The sequence below is a fragment of the Larus michahellis genome, chromosome 19 (assembly GCF_964199755.1).
Source record: "Larus michahellis chromosome 19, bLarMic1.1, whole genome shotgun sequence".
NCBI classification, from domain to species: Eukaryota; Metazoa; Chordata; class Aves; order Charadriiformes; family Laridae; genus Larus; species Larus michahellis.
In genome coordinates this window covers 5,351,627-5,367,157 of record NC_133914.1, presented here as the reverse complement: position 1 = coordinate 5,367,157, position 15,531 = coordinate 5,351,627, and the positions used below count along the sequence as shown (strand labels likewise).

The 15,531-nt window shown below is 44.4% G+C and overlaps 1 protein-coding gene across 4 annotated transcripts in view; it reads left to right on the top strand.

Annotated features, from left to right (window-relative positions):
• The first annotated feature begins 1,444 nt into the window (after positions 1 to 1,444).
• Positions 1,445 to 15,531, top strand: part of LOC141733142 (lethal(3)malignant brain tumor-like protein 3) — a 52,094-nt gene continuing 38,007 nt past the window's right edge. For 2 of the 4 annotated variants that reach the window (XM_074563071.1, XM_074563069.1), the window contains exon 1: positions 1,467 to 1,565. The gene's annotated coding sequence lies outside the window, so the exon portion shown is untranslated. Of the gene's footprint in view, positions 1,600 to 15,531 lie in introns of all 4 variants that reach the window. The other 2 variants (XM_074563068.1, XM_074563070.1) reach the window with 2 other exon arrangements.

Sequence of the window (15,531 nt, the reverse complement as noted above, 5' to 3'; positions counted from 1 at the left end):
AGGTGAGAAACGTATTTGTTTTCTGTCTAATTTTAAGGACGAGTATTTTATGTGCCTTACTCAAGGGATGGAGAATATTACAATGCATATTTCAAATGAGCCATTTCAAATCTCATTTATTATTTTCGTGCAATCCCGTTCCATTTAAGTTGTCCCAGCTTGGGGCCCGCTCGTGCTTCTTCCTCGCTTACCATGGCAAAAAACCCCCTAAAGCATTGTTAAAAAAACCCTACTGCCAGTTCTTTTATTGTTTCAAAATTCAAATACAAAGGAAAATAACGTTCTTAGATAAGAAGAAAAATAAATTTAACAAACGCAGAGAAGAGGGGGAAATATTTGATGTTTACCACAGGGATGGAGCAGCCGGTTGTGGTTGGGAGCCACTGGGTGCTGGCAGGAAGAGCAATTCCCATTTCCCAAATCTCTGTGAATGTGCCCCAAGGCCCAGGGATATGCCCAGGCACCATCCCCAGCCACTCAGGGAGAGCAGCGCCGGGCTCTGCCCCCTGGGACACACCATTGCCACTGGTCCTGTCGCAGTTCGTCCCTGTCCCAGCACCCAGCCCTGTCCCAGTTCATCCCCATTCCAGTGCCTCCCTGTCCCAGTTCATCCTCATCCCACTGTCAGCCCCATCCCAGTTCATCCTGCTCCCAGTCCCTCCCTGTCCCAGTGCCACTCTGTCCCCATGCCAGCCCCGTCCCAGTGTCAGCTTCGTTCCCGTGCCCACTTGTCCTGCTGCCAGCCATCCCAGTACCTGCCTGTCCCGATACTTCCCCATCCCAGTGCCTGCCTGTCCCAGTTCAACCCTGTCCCAGTGCCTCCTGTCCAACTGCCAGCCCTGTCCCAGTTCATCCCTGTCCCAGTACCCAGTTGCATTCCAGTGCCTGCCTGTCCCAGTTCATCCCTGTCCCAGTACCCAGTTGCATTCCAGTGCCTGCCTGTCCCAGTTCATCCCTGTCCCAGTGTCAGCCCCATCCCAGTTCATCCCGCTCCCAGTGCCTCCCTGTTCCGGTGCCTGCCTCATCCCAGTGCCTCTCTGTCCCAGTTCATTCCCACCCCAGTGCCTGTCTGTCCCAGTGTCAACCTTGTCCCAGTGCCCACCCCATCCCAGTTCATCGCCATCCCAGTACCCAGTTGCATTCCTGTGCCTGCCTGTCCCGGTTCATCCCTGTCCCAGTTATCACCCCATCCCAGTGCCCAGTTCCACCCCGGTGCCTCTCTGTCCTAGTGCCAGCCATCCCAGCACCAGCCCCATCCCAGTTCATCCCTGTCCCAGTGCCAGCCCATCCCAGTGCCCAGTCACATTCCAGTGCCAGCCATCTCACTGCCAGCCCCGTCCTAGTTCTTCCCTGTCCCAGTCCCTCCCAGTGCCTCCCCGTCCCAGGCCCCATCCCCATCCCAGTTTCCCCCCGCGCCGGCCCTGCTCTCAGCGCCGCCTCGGCCGGGGCCGGGGCCGCGGCCGGCACCGGCGGGGAGCGGGACCGCCGCGCATGCGCTCCGCCCTCCCGCGGGACGGCCGGGGCACTAATTGTTGCCGGAGTTAACGAGAAAATAAAAAGACCCGGTACGGCAGAGAGGCACCGGGTGGCCGGTCGGGGGTGAGTGAGGGCGGTGGGGGGCACGGCGGCAGCGCGGGAAGCCGCCGGCCGCCATCTTGTGGTGGGGGGCGATGGCGGCGGGGCCGAGACGGGCCGGGCCCGTCTCGGCCCCGGGGTCTGTGAGGGGAAATGGCGCCTCTGAGGTGAGGGGCAGCCCCCGGCCCTTTACGGTTCGGTCCCTGGCCAGGACGAGCCCCTCTCTAGGGGTCCCCTCCCCGCCGGGTGCTGAGGAAACCCCTCAGGGCTCCCTCCCCCTCAGAGCGCCCGGTTGGGTGGGGAAAGTGTGTTTTAAAGCACTCCGAAAGGGGGAAAGTCCGCTATAAAGCTCGGCTAAGGACGCGGTAGGAAGGCGAGTTGATCACGGGGTGCGGAGCGAAATTGTGAAATATTTAGGGGTTCTGGGGTGGGGGTGTTTTTTTGACCGTTTCTAACCGTAAGAGGTGGTTGGGAAAATCAGGGTTATCCAGCCCTGGTTCCAGCGCCCGTGGAAACTTCTTAGAAGTGTGAAAACTCAAAAAATATTAAAAAAATACATAAATTCAGTGCAATAGAAAGAGATCCAGGAGACTTACCCCAAACCAGAGATTCGTGTTTGAAAATAGACATTTCTTACGTGAGAAAAAAAAAAAATCACCAAACTTTCTGACAGCAAATTCAAAGACTAGAAGTAATGATAACAAGATTTTATGAACAGTGGGAAGGCCAGTGCCAGATAAATATAATACTCTAAAAGTATCGATCAGTGCTGCGGGTAAAGATCGGTATGAGACAGTCTTAGTGATGTTTAGTGTTCAGAAGAAAGGGATTAAGCCAGTTTTAGTGACGCTTGGTGCCACAAGGAATTGGATTAGATTTTTAATATGAAAACATTTACTCTAATTTTTTCAAATATTGCCCAGATAAGTTTAAAAAAGAAACAAAAACATCCGCATGTTGGTCTGTAATAGGGATTAAGGGATAAAGAGCTCCCATCTTTTGTGCCAAATTGCGTAAGACCTCTCTGGTTCTTGTCTTTTTATGTAATAAAACAGAAGTAAAAAGGAGAGAAAATGGGTACTTAGTGCTGCGAACTCTTCTTACCACACAGCAATGAACAGCGGTCCGGCGTGGTCTCGTTAGTGTCGGTGTTTTGCTTCCCTGCTCTTCCTGGTCCCATCTATTTAGATTATATATTTTTGAGGGTTGGGACAGTCTTTCCCTAAGTGAGTATTTCTACTTGTCGGTATAAGATATGTAATAATAATTAGTAAGTGTCCCCAGGGTGATTTGCTGGATTGTAGTCTTATAAAGTTAATTACAGATGCAATTAAAACGCAGGACATTTCTGGCCTCAGTGCTCTAGTTTTGGCCTAAAATTGATTGCACCTTACATTGCAAATAATCCCATTAAGGCTGAAAGCGTGCGAAATAAATTGTAATTCATCGTGAGTGCAGAGGTGGAAACGGAGCCCGAATTTGAGCTGCCGAGTACAAGTGGGTACAACCGCCGGGCAGATTGTGCGGGGCCAGTTCCATTTTTCTTTGCCAGAGTTAATTTATCTTGCCTTTGTGGTTTTTATTGCCCCGGTAAGTAAGTTGCAGTAGGGTGAGTGCTTTACAAACAGATGTGCTCTGCAGAGGATTCCTGACTTCTCATGGCCCAAGGCTGTGTTTTCTTTGCCTCAGCCGCGCTGTTTTGTCTGTACGTTTTACCACCAATTCTTTATTTACTGGAAGTTTAAGGCAGCAGCAGGAGCACGAGCCTTTAGACTGATTTATTAAAAGTAGCATCTAGAATTTATTTAAAACAGCATCTGCGATTTTACTTTATAAATGGTTGGCTTAAAATTGTGTTGTTTTGTCTGCAGGAGAAGGTCTGGCTCTCCCTTATCTCACGCCTATCTTCATGCAAAGCTTTTAGTCTAAGCACTTGTAGGTATGATGATACGTTCCATTGGTGGGGGGGGAGATATGAATTTGAGGGTAAAGCCTCAAATTGTGATTTTTCATATGGATACTGGTATTTTTTGAGAGGTGAGAAGTGCGGTGGGCTGCAAGCCGGGCACTGGGAGGTGGGGAATGAGATCAGATTCTCCCAGGTGGTGATGGAGATGATGATGGAGATGTGGGTGAAGGTGTGGAGTGTCATCTGTTCAGCCTTCCTGTGCTGGTCCATGCCTCGCCTCTGCGCAGGAAAGGATTTTGGAGGCCTGTATCCCATTATGATAAATCCTCAATTGAAATATCAGGAAAACATAGTTACTGGGTGAAAACCAGGCTGAACCACAGCCGCAGTTACTCTGGGCTTTTCTAGTCGTCCTGTGGTGGAATAACAAGGTAGTTCCTGAGCTGCAATGTCAGTGCTCCATCCCCAGACAAACACTGTTCCCTCTCTCCCATAGTTTGTAATTTTTAATCTATTTCAGCTTTTTTTCAAGCCCTCCAGCAGTGTGTTGTCTCGGGGTAGAGGAGAGGGAGGAAGGTAGCACAGTGGGGTGAAAAATTAGATCAGAGACTGGGGGGAAAAATGACCAAATGTTTACTTGTTAATGAAGGCTGGCAGCTGAAAGCTCCGACACGTGGAATCAATTAACAGTTGAAGCAAACAGAGACCCAACCAAACCCCATCCTTCCTAATTAGTAGCACATAACTGTGCTCCACAGGTGAGGTATGCGTGCAGATGTGCTTTGCTAAATTTGGCAGATTACTTTCCAGAGGATGGTTCAACTTATTGGCAAAATACTTTACCTCCTAGGAATGGATTTACTAGGTTTAGCATCTTTTGGCTCATCTCCTGGTGCTTTTTTTTTTTTTTAATTTCTGATTGAATCCAGCTAAATGATGAGATAAAAGCATGGTAGATCTAAGCAAACAGAGGTAGAAGCTGTATTCATGAACCACACAGGATTTGTTTTGGTAACTATTTAGGCTGTAGCTTTTAAATCAAACAAAATATGTGATTTAAGCAAGAAACCTGAACATAAGCAGCAGCAGAGTTCATTCTTGGCTGGTGCGAGGCTGATCAAAGCTTCCTCACGTGTTGCTGTTTGGCTGGAAGCAGGGCAGTGCAGAGCTGAGGTCCTGTTGGCACATCGGATGATCCCAGGCACGGAAACAGTCACCGCTGTTAGGAGTCATCTGTCTCTTTGCAGTGGGGTTGGTGGAGACAGGAGTTTTGGGAGCCTTGCAGGGATGCGCTGTGTCTTACAACCTGCATTTCAAACAGTACATGGCAGCTCCTCTTGCATTCCTGCTGCTCCGTGTCTTTATGTGACCCTTTCTTTTCTCTTCACACGTGGTTTGTTGGGTTGTTGTTTGGTTTTTTTGACTGCTTCCATGTATGTAGTCCCCACAGTGCTACTTTATGGTGTCCCCAGAAGCTGGAACGTGAATGGTGAGAGCGCTGGAGGAGGGAGAAAATAGCTGCAGTGAATTTACAGGGTGAGCTACAGTAGCTTCAGCCTTCGCCTCCCTTGTTGATGCTAAACTCATGTGTCCTTGTGGCTCTAAGGAGCTGCTCTCTCCCCCACGCTGTGTTCGGAGGATGTCTTTATGGCTAGAGAGTGATGGCAGTGTGATGCAGGACCTGGTAGCCTGAGCTCCGTCCTGTCTGCTCCCATGCCTGGGCTCTGGTTTCCCATTGGTATCAGAGCTACATCCACTTAGAGGCCGGAATATATGTAGGTTTTTCAGATGGGATAGCATAGGACTGGATCAGTTAGTACTTTTTTTTTTTTTTTTTAAATAAATACATAGGGAAAAAGTCAGTCCCATAAAGGTGTATTCTTTTAAATTTATGTATTTATTTCAAACAGTGCACAACCTGATCAGCAGCCCTTTTCCTTGTCATTCACTTGCATTGAGACCAGGTGTGGATTTCTGTCCTGCCTTGGCTACAGAAGGGGCATTGAGAAGGAATTGCCTCTGAAATGCCCGGAGAGGGCCTGCAGCTGCCCTTGGTCACTCAGTTGAGAGACCAGACATGGCAAGATCGGGGACAGTACTGCGTTGTTGGAGAAAAATAGCATCTCTGCTCTGGCTTGTCACTCTTACTGTACTAAAGCTGACACAGGGGTATCAGGGTACTGTCTATCCTTGTTTTATAAATCACAAGATGTTTATAAATCAAGTTTGGAAAATGCAGGTACTCCTGAGTGGATTATGGGTGAGGTTTTTTCCTTTTCTTTTTTTTTTTTAAAGAGTTAGGTAGAAATTTGGGTTATAACTTTTCAAGGTGAAAAGTTGGGTGATGCAATCAAAGTGAAGAAAGCGTGGCGTCATGGGCAGTTTTGTGGTTGCTCTCAGTGAAGCTCCGAAGAGTGCACAAAATCCTTTAGGAAATCAAATAGGACTAAGCGTATACTTAAGTGCATTGTTGGATCAATAACAACTATATTGTTCACGAAATTTACACATTCTCATCCCTCGCTCACCTTTCATGATAGTGATATCAATCCATCTGTACTTGCTGAAACTTCTGGTGAGAAAGGGGGGACGGAAAATGGCTTATGTATGTGTGCAAACTGTGCTCTTTTTTGTATTATCTGAAAAAGTACTTTTGTTTAATTAGTTCCTTGACTAAACACTTCACTTTTCAAACTCAGATGATTTTCTAAGAAGATTCATTTTTGACCTAACCTTTTCTGCAATGGGGACAGGAGTATTTTTGCAATTTCTCATTGTATTTAACACGAAGAAGGCATGTAATGTTTAATTGAAAGAAGTTTGGATGTTTTTATGTGGCCATCTGTGCCAGATTTTACTTTAATTCCTTCATTCTGTAGTAATGCTAAATCCGCAAATAACAACTTGACTGCATACGCTACCAGGCTATTTAGAAAACAAATACCAGAAGAAAAATCTGTTTTGCAATTTTTGTTGCACAATTATGTGCAGAGAATATGGGCACTCTGGCTGATTCTGCCTCTTGACTTCAGCATCAAATGGATCTGAAAGACAAGCCTATGCTTATTTGTATTTTTTAAGCTTGCCTCGCCAATTCGGTGCATTGTTTTTTTCTTGTGAAATACTTGACATGCATTATTCAACATGGCACAATTGCTCTTGGTGTCTGTATGATACATGAAAAACTTGTGGAGTGGGTACTGGTAGTTCTGGAGTTTAAGATTAGTCCCCTTAATACCAGTGTTTTGGATTTTAGATAACCAACTTTAATTATTCCCCAGAAAATTATGAGTATTCAGAAAAAGTAAAGTGGCTTCAGAACAGAAGCACATAAGGCAACTAGTGCAGAGATTTGATGTTCCTTTAAAATGTCTGTCTGGGAGCCTACACCCGGTGTGCAGCCATTATAGATGTCAAAAACGTTGGAAGATGACAAAACGTTATGGATAATGGTGTGCTCCTCTTGATTGTTTTCATTAACTACTTCCACTTTAAGAGCATGGTTTATTGCAAAATTAATTCTTTGTGTCTTAGTTAAACATGTAAGTGGCGTGACTGAACTTTTAGTTTTCCATTAGAAGAATCACTTTTTTTTTTCCCCCAGCACTGCAATTTTTATGTTGTCACAAAATTGACTTTATCTTGAATCACAAATCTTACAGCTTCCTTACAGGTCATTAAGTTTTGAGTGAAAACAGTTCTGATTACAAGTGATGGAAAGTATTTATATCTTGCATCTGTTGTTGTAGAAATCGGATCAGATTTAGAAATGGTAGAAGTTCCAGCGTCTTGCTAAGGAGTGCTTTGGGTCGCTCCTGCAGATCTGCTTCTCAACGTGTCAGTTTTTATGATTTCTGTGTGGCACCGGCTGACGTGCATTAGTGTGTGCAAGTGTTACAGTCGTTACAAGTGGTTCCCAGAGGCTAGGATTAGCAGTGTCATGGTCTCCGGCCCTGAGGAGACATCCCTGGGCCTCTGGCTGAGCCCACCAAGTGTCAGGTTTGCACAGGGCTTTGTCAGAGGCTGGGTGCCGTCCCCAGAGCCACTGTTCTTCACAAGCAGGAGGAGATGAAGAGCTGGGGAAAAGCAGATCAGCACCAAATGCTTTTAATGAAAGCTATAAAAGTGAAGGGAAGATGTCCTTCTGTTTCTTGCTTTCAGTAAACGAACAGAAAGCGTTAACTCAGTGGACATGGAAGTAGGTTTTGTACCTTCTTTTGCATCCCTCCCCTTCTATTTGGAGTAGCTTGAAATGTGCTTCAGCGCAGCACCGAGTGCCTCGTTCAGCTCCTGCAGGAGAAAGGAGAACAGGCTGCTTCCTTGCTGGCTTCACGATGTCACATAAATCTGAAGAGAAAGGCAGCGAAGTGAGTATATCGCAGATGGGGACAGTCACTAGAAGCGAGGCAGCGCCGCTCTCAGCCTGCACAGCCAGACCTGCTGCCGCTGACTCGCCACACGCTGGCTTTTCAGTGTGCTCGGTGGGGAGAGCTGGGCAGGCAATGGGCTTGTGCGTAAAACGGGCGCTTTGCAGAAAGCGCCTTCACGTAGCGCGCGGCCATGGCCTGTGCAGGTGCTCTTCTTTCGACAGCTGAAATAAATACATGCACGCGTGCGTATTTTTGACACAACTGTGTCAAGAAACCGAGAGAGCAGCTTACAAACTACAATGCTGATTTGGGCTTAGTACTAGGCTCAGCTGCTGGGTTTAGAGTGAACTTACAATATTGCTGTCTGATCTTATAAATTGATTTAAGTCGCATTGCCATGGTGCCTGTTTCTTTGTCTCTGAGCACAATACCACCTAAGCATAATCCGTACATTAATGCGTACTTAGGATGACCTTGGAAGGGCTGTATTGTACAAACGAACGTGGCAAACTCCCGAAAACCAAAGTAGTTTATCTTAGCGGTCCTGCGGCAGAGCTAGGACGATAAGTGTTTACTTCTCCTTTTTTCCAGCCTGTGCTGCAAGTCCAAGGTATCCCTCTCCTTTCCTAGACCATTTCCCATCTCTAATCTTTCAGAGCAGTATTTTCCTTGTTTTGTAGTTATAATTTTTCTCTCTTTTCGCGAGAAACAAAAATTAGTAGGAAGTACAATGGGTGGAACCTGGGATTTCTCAATTCTGAATTTTTTTATTCTTTTTTTCCCCTTCACTGACATAGTGAAATCAGTGTTAAGCGTTCTTCACACCATTAAATGCTTGCCGGTGGCTACTAACACTTTCTCTTGAGGCATTGGTAGGGTTCCATTGCAGGCTCTGAAAGTTCATTTCAGTCCCTGACTGATGAGGTTCCTGGAGGTGAGGTTGGTTTTTTGGGTAATGTTATTAGTTCAGCCTTGCAAAATATTACTTGCCTGAGGTGAGTAATAGGTTTTGATGGGTAAGTAAAGTATCATCAGTCATCATCATAGCAAAGGACAGGGAAATGATTTTTGTGTCTGAACTGGTAAGTGTTCAGAGCAGTTCCCGAGACCAGATTAGTTGTGCCCTGCAAGAAGCCATGCATTTGGTTTTTTTTTTTTTTTCTGCTTAAATTGCAGTTTGGTTGTCCACTAATGTCATAAGAGTGACTGGCAGATGTGATGCGTTGCTGTTAGACACTGCTGCCAAATCTTACAGGAAACTGGGGATGCACGGAGCTCTGAATGCCAGCTCGCTCTCAGAGCATATATATTACACTGCATTAAATGACCAGCTTTGCTAGGTTTCCCATTCTGTTTCGGGGAAAAAAGGTGATTTGTAAGTCAGTTATTCCCAGAACAGCACAGTATCAGATGGTTTTCTTGATGCCAGCTGCTCCTTGAATGGAATTTTGCCTCCTGGTACATGGAGGCTTAGCCAGAAGGGCTGCAAACTTCAGTGTTGTTACTTGATTTACAGTCTTTGGGCTTATTGCACCATTGTGTTTCTCACATTTACCCTCATAGAAAGACACTGAAATCCTCATGTGATTGGAAATCAACCTGGCAGCATCTGAAATGGGATTTTGGTTGAAATATTTCTCTTCCCATTAGGTCTGATGGTGTATAGAGAAATACAGTGAACCCCTGTCTGCCCATTTAAGTTTTCACACTTTTATTTGTTTGTATGAACTTGTGCCTTTTTTATTTCTTTTCTTTTTTTTTTTTCCTGTCTTTTAACCAAGGCAAGATGGACGGCAAAAGCTGCTTTTCTACAGTAATACTGTAGCAGTTTCCCAAGGCAGCGCTGTGGTTCAGTGGCAGAAACGAGATGAAAACCTGAGTATTTCTGACCACTTCTGCCTGTGGGTTCCCTATCTAAAGATAAAGCACAGAGGTCTGGGTGGTGGCATATTAATTATGAACCATTATCTCTGCCAGCATGGTAGTCATTTATCATTTCATAAATCTGAATCTGCGGCTTGAGAATGAATGACTCATCTTAGTTTTGCTAAATCTTCTTTTGCGTTAATGTTTCTGAGTCTTAAAGTTAAAGATGAAAAGCAATCACAAATAGGGACAAATGGGGACATTCGTGCCTGACTATGGCTCTTCAAAATGCTTCAAGTTAGTTTCTGTTGTCTTCTTAATTGCACAGTTTGCTTCCTTTTATTGGGCTATCTTGATTTTATTGTAGATTTTGCTGATAGGGTACATTATAAGAAAAGTAATTTCTTTATTATATTTTTCTAGGGGTTTTACTGGAATTATAAAATACAGAGATGAAAAAGGCCCATTATTGTATCAGGTCTTCTCTGGTTAGTACAAGATAATTTTCTACATTGTGATTTTTAACAGTTTTCCGAGCCCAGTTTTAAATAAATTCTACAACTTAATTACATCTGTCCAAGTATCTTCCAAACTCCTTCTCCCAGAGGGAGCTCTGTAAATGGTCTTGGTGTTTGAGCTTCTTTATTTTTAAAGCCTGAATGCAAAGAATAACATCTAAAAAATGATGGGTTTGCCCTTGCTGAAATTGGCATCGAAACATTGGCTACAAGCAAGTGTTTATAGATGTACAAGGCTACATCAAATATTAATTTATGATGAGCCTTTGGCTACACTTGTTCAATACCACCCTCCATATGGCTTATTTAGGCTGATTCATAAATCCGGTGGCAAGCAGTGGTGATGTGGGGCTGCTGCGGGTCTGTCCTGCGTACATAGCCACGGCTGCCGGTCTCCGCACCTGCAGTTCAGTTAAAACCTGTGGGAGCTGAATGGGCTTCTGCAGCTTGACTCCTGCTCCGCTTAGCTCCCACTTTTACCCTCTTGACTCATTCTGACTAGCCCAAATACCGCTAATCTTCACAATTATGCTGGATTGGAAGTAGCTGGAATATTATATTTTGGAGAAGAAAAGGAGGAACTCCTCCAGGGATTAGATTGTGATACCCAAAGATATTTGGTATTGCAGTTTATGACCGTCTGTCCTGCTTTTGATCCAATTAAGGTAATCATAAAGCGCTCTGATGCTTGAATTAAAGCTACAGGAATGCTCAAACGTCATATGTTATCCTACAGCAGATCTGTGGTTTTGCCTTTGGCTGAATCAAACTTAACACTTTCAACCTGTAGGTAGAAGATGTAGCACTTGGAAGGCTTCACATCAAGACTAGAGTTCACCTGCCCTAATCTAAGCGCTCAGCAGTTAAAAGCCTGCCCTGCCCATGTATCTTAAGGCACTTTCCAGTGCTCAAGGAAAAAAACAGTATGCCAAAAACAGGTCAGGCACATGGTCCTTGGATGCTGACTGCTCTTACTCTGAGTTAAAAGCTCAGGGTGACCTTGTTGAACTGGAGCATTCAGATGTCCGAGGGAAGACCCCCACCGTGGGCAGTTTTGACCCATTCCCACAGGAATGCAGTTAGACCTGTCAGTTGGGCTGTGCTTTTTCGAACTTAACATCAGTGGTTTTGCTCACGCTGGAAAAATTGGTACAGCTGCCAGTTCAAGGGAAGGTCGTGAATCTTTTTTTTTTTTTTTTTTTTTTTTTAACTTCAAGCAAACAGTTATGTCCATAGATTGAAAATATTCAGGTTATATTTAAAGGGCAGGAACATACAGTTAATTTATGGCCAGTGTTTCTTTAGTGTCTACCACAAAAATAGATGAGTAATTGGATATGGGGAGCCCATATAGCAGTATGGCTTTTAGTCGAGTCTTCTAATGGAGCCCATTAAGTTATTTGCTGGGACGCAAAAGCAATTTGTGAAGCTTAGGCATTTTAAGAGCTTTATAGCATTTCTAGCATAGAGCCTTGGCTTTATAGCAGTGTAGAGGGACCTGGCAACAGCCATCAGATGCTGCTGCTCCCCCTCCCCAAGTTGTACAGACTTGTCACTTGTATATAATGTACGAGTTTGTGCGTACACCTGCGTATTGGTGATTCTGTAATTTTAAATCCTGGTATTCATAGAATCATAGGGTTGGAAGGGACCTCTGGAGATCATCTAGTCCAACTCCCCTGCCAGAGCAGGGATATTCCTAATATCCAGCCCAAAGCTCCTACTGCATGCGGAGACCCCAGGATCTTGCCAGTGAGCTGTAATTGGCAAAAACATTGTACAAATCAAGTAACGGTTAAAACTTACTGGTTTATCTTTTTGTCCTCAAACAGCACATATGCTTAAAGCTCTTAACTTTCTATTCATATTTACTTAAGTGTCATGGGCAAAATGCGAGTTTGTCATTTTTTCCCCATCTTTTGAAACTAGTATTGCTCTGAAAACCTTTTGTGAAATGTAAGCAACAGGCCTGTTTATTCTGTGCCTCTTTTTTTTGTTTGTTTTGTTTTGTTTTCACACCCTAGTTTTCTTTCTTAAAATTAAATAAAGAGCCCAAAGACTAAGCAGAAAGATGGAACAGAATGTCTCGGAGAGAATCATCAGCATCCCAACAGCAGACCGTGATATATTGAATGCCTTAGACTGGAAAGATGGCATTGGTACCTTGCCTGGTAGCAACAATACAAGTAAGAAACCAGGGAACACAATGTATGAGTGGCCACCATGCGTTTGGCAGTGCAAAATATTTGCAATATGTTCTGCAGTTTGCAAATAAAGGTTGTGCAGAAAAAACCCCACTTTGTTGTAAACAACGGGGTTGGCATTACCAAGGAAGTGGTGAAATTTTAGTAATGCTTCTGAAAGCCTGGTGATACTCCCTCTCCCCTTCTAATTTCTTGCTCAATTGATTTCTAAAGGCAGGAAGTATTTTAAATAATTGTTTTCTGCTAATAGAAGTTACGGGCCTGGTCTTCCTAATTCTCAATCATGTCCATACAACATACTCAGGCAAGAAATTCCGTTAATTTCAGCCCAGTGTGAGAAAGACATTTTCTCCGAAAGACGAATTTTCTCAATTTGTGGGGTTGAGTCTTTAGGTTCTTTTCACATCAGTGGTTCTTTTTTTGCAGCTTTTGACAGCTTATATCTTACATATTCATGATAGCGACAAATACAGCTCTCCTATAAATCAGAACCAAGATCTGATGGTCACAAACACGGTGTTCTGTTAGAGAAGGGAGGAGGGTGAGTGTCTGTTGACTGTTTCCCAAATTACCTTCAACTGTTATTTCAGTTCGATTGCACTTCTGATGGTTGAAAATGAATACATAAAATTGCCCTCAGGGCTGCAAGTTCTGAATCTCTGAGGGGAAAAAAATCAATTTCAAGTGAAATAAATTGGAGCTGAAGGGACTTGAGAGCTTTGAAAAATCAGATAGTTGGTGTTGCATCAGGCATTCAGAATCAGGACCCCCACCTTCAGCAAGTCTTGACAGTCTTCCCTTTCCTCCCCTCCTCCTCCTCCCTTTGTGCAGAAATGTCTCCTACGTGGGCTGCCAGACCTCGCTTAGGCTACGAGGAAAATGCTTCTGCCAGCAAATGTTGCGAGAACGTGGATGAACTTGCCTCCTTGGAGGGTTTTGAGATCAGTGGTTTACACTCCTGTAAAACTAACGTGGAATCAGGTCCACTGACTTTCTAGGAGGTGCTTTGGATGATTATTTTGCCGTGGCCTAACTTTTGCCCTATATTTAGTTAAAGCCATTGTACTTCTGCCTCTTAAAAGAGCTTAGCAATGTATTGCCACAGGTTTTCTCTTAACCAGCAGTAAAGTTCCTTTGCAGAAACAGCTTCACTTTTATTGATTCCTCATAATAGTAGAGAACCAACAAAGTACCATGTTATTTATTACGCTGAAAGACACCAAATAATATTGTATTATTTCATATTAGATGATGAAGTTTAAGAGCACTGAGTACCACGGTTAGTGAGTGTGGTAGAAAGGCTTAGCTGGAACATGATAACTGGCTCCACAGGAAGCCACTTCGTTCTTAAGATGCCAGACACTTTTTTTTTTCCCCTGCAGAAATGCCAAACACTTTTTTTTTTTTTTTAACTTTTGCTGTTTAATCTTTTTTTCCCCTTCTCTTCCTGCTATATTCCAGTTCTTGCATGCACAATGAAATACATTTTTCCTTAATTTCCTTAAAAAATTCTCAGGAAGGTTGTTTCTGGTTGTTTCTGGTTGTGTGGATTTCTTATTAGCAAACATGCTATATTGAACCCCTTTGTGTAAAGGAAGGTGCAGTCCTGATAGTAGCACAGTTATGTGTTTCCAGAACTTAGGAACTTAGGAATGAGGGATATTGCCTTGAAGAGTCTTGGGATGAAACTGGATGTTGTTTCCATGGATCAGCCAGTCCTCAGCACCAGATCAGAGGCTATTAATAAAGATGCTCGTTGTTTTTCTGGTGCTCGTTGTTTTCTGGGGCCTGGGCTGGGCTTCACCAGTTCACGTGGCTGCAGGTACGCCATCAAACTTAGAGAAGGAAATAACAGCCTGCTGTCTCCACTGGTTTGGGCTGAATCAGAGCTGTTCATTTGTATGCAGGAGTGTCTCTACCCCAGAGACTCGTCTGCTAATATGGAATGACATTGGCACCCTTCCCCACCTCCAGCTGCGAGCTCTGCTCCGCACTCGCTCTGCTCCGCACTCGCTCTGCTGCTTAATGGCACGTAGAGCTCTGGAGATGCTCCGTCCACTGACCTTCTGCTCGTGATGCTGAGCTGTCCTTAGCAGCCATAGCGAGGAACCCCTGGGATCTGCACCGTTGTGCTGCTGCTCTTCTGGCGTTTAAGGAAAGTGATGGGTTTCTTCTCTAAACCGGATGGTCTCCTGCAGGAAACGTAGTCGGCTTAGAATTATCATTTCTTTGAAATGGATTGTTTCTCTTTGTGCTGAAATAAAAGTGATGCTCTGTCTCGTCAGGGCCGCAAAGGAAGAAGTGAGCTTTTTAGAAGCAAGTCCAGCATCTTTGAAGCTTTAAGAAATACAGGCTTCAGATAAAAAAAGAGGGAAGAGGGGGAAGAACATTTGGGATGAGGCTTTGATAGGGAGTTGGAGGCAGGATCCTGAGCCCAGGAAGCATGCAGGAGTAGAAGAACAACGGTGCTTCTCAATGCAATGAGGAGCGCTGCTTCAGAGGTGAAGCAAATGCTTTTAAACTGGGTTTAGCAGGTTTGAGCGAAGAGCGGATGGTTGAGAAAAGATCTCAAACTAATGAAGTGCTATGAATAAAAGCTTCGGAGCAGAGCCTGCAAATGAAACCCACCTTTGACTTGTCTCTTTCATTTTGGAGTTCAGTAGGTCCGTATTGCAGACAATAAAGAAGATTAAGAATTGAGTAATCTTTAGAGCTATTTGCTCATCAGAAAAGTGATTTTAAATTATTATTTTAATTTTTTTTTGGTGCTCAGTTGCCCTGGCAGATCGGGACTAATAAAAGATGACCATTGACACAATTTGGCACACTTTAATAATTTTTTCCAGACCAGTGAAGCATTCCTTCCTAGCCTAAGAAATTTTTTAAGCTTCAGGGATAAGAGTCTCTGAAGTTTGCCACATATCAGTCCTTTTCCATAGCTACCCCATGATGGGAGCGCTTCGCTGTGTGTCTAGAGGGGTTCTCTTGTTCTGCATCTGAATTTACTCTTGGCCTGCAGTCTGTCAGGTGCTGTGTTGGAGCAGAGGATGGGTGCGCTGGCAGAACCTCCGTGGGAGGATCCCCTAGCC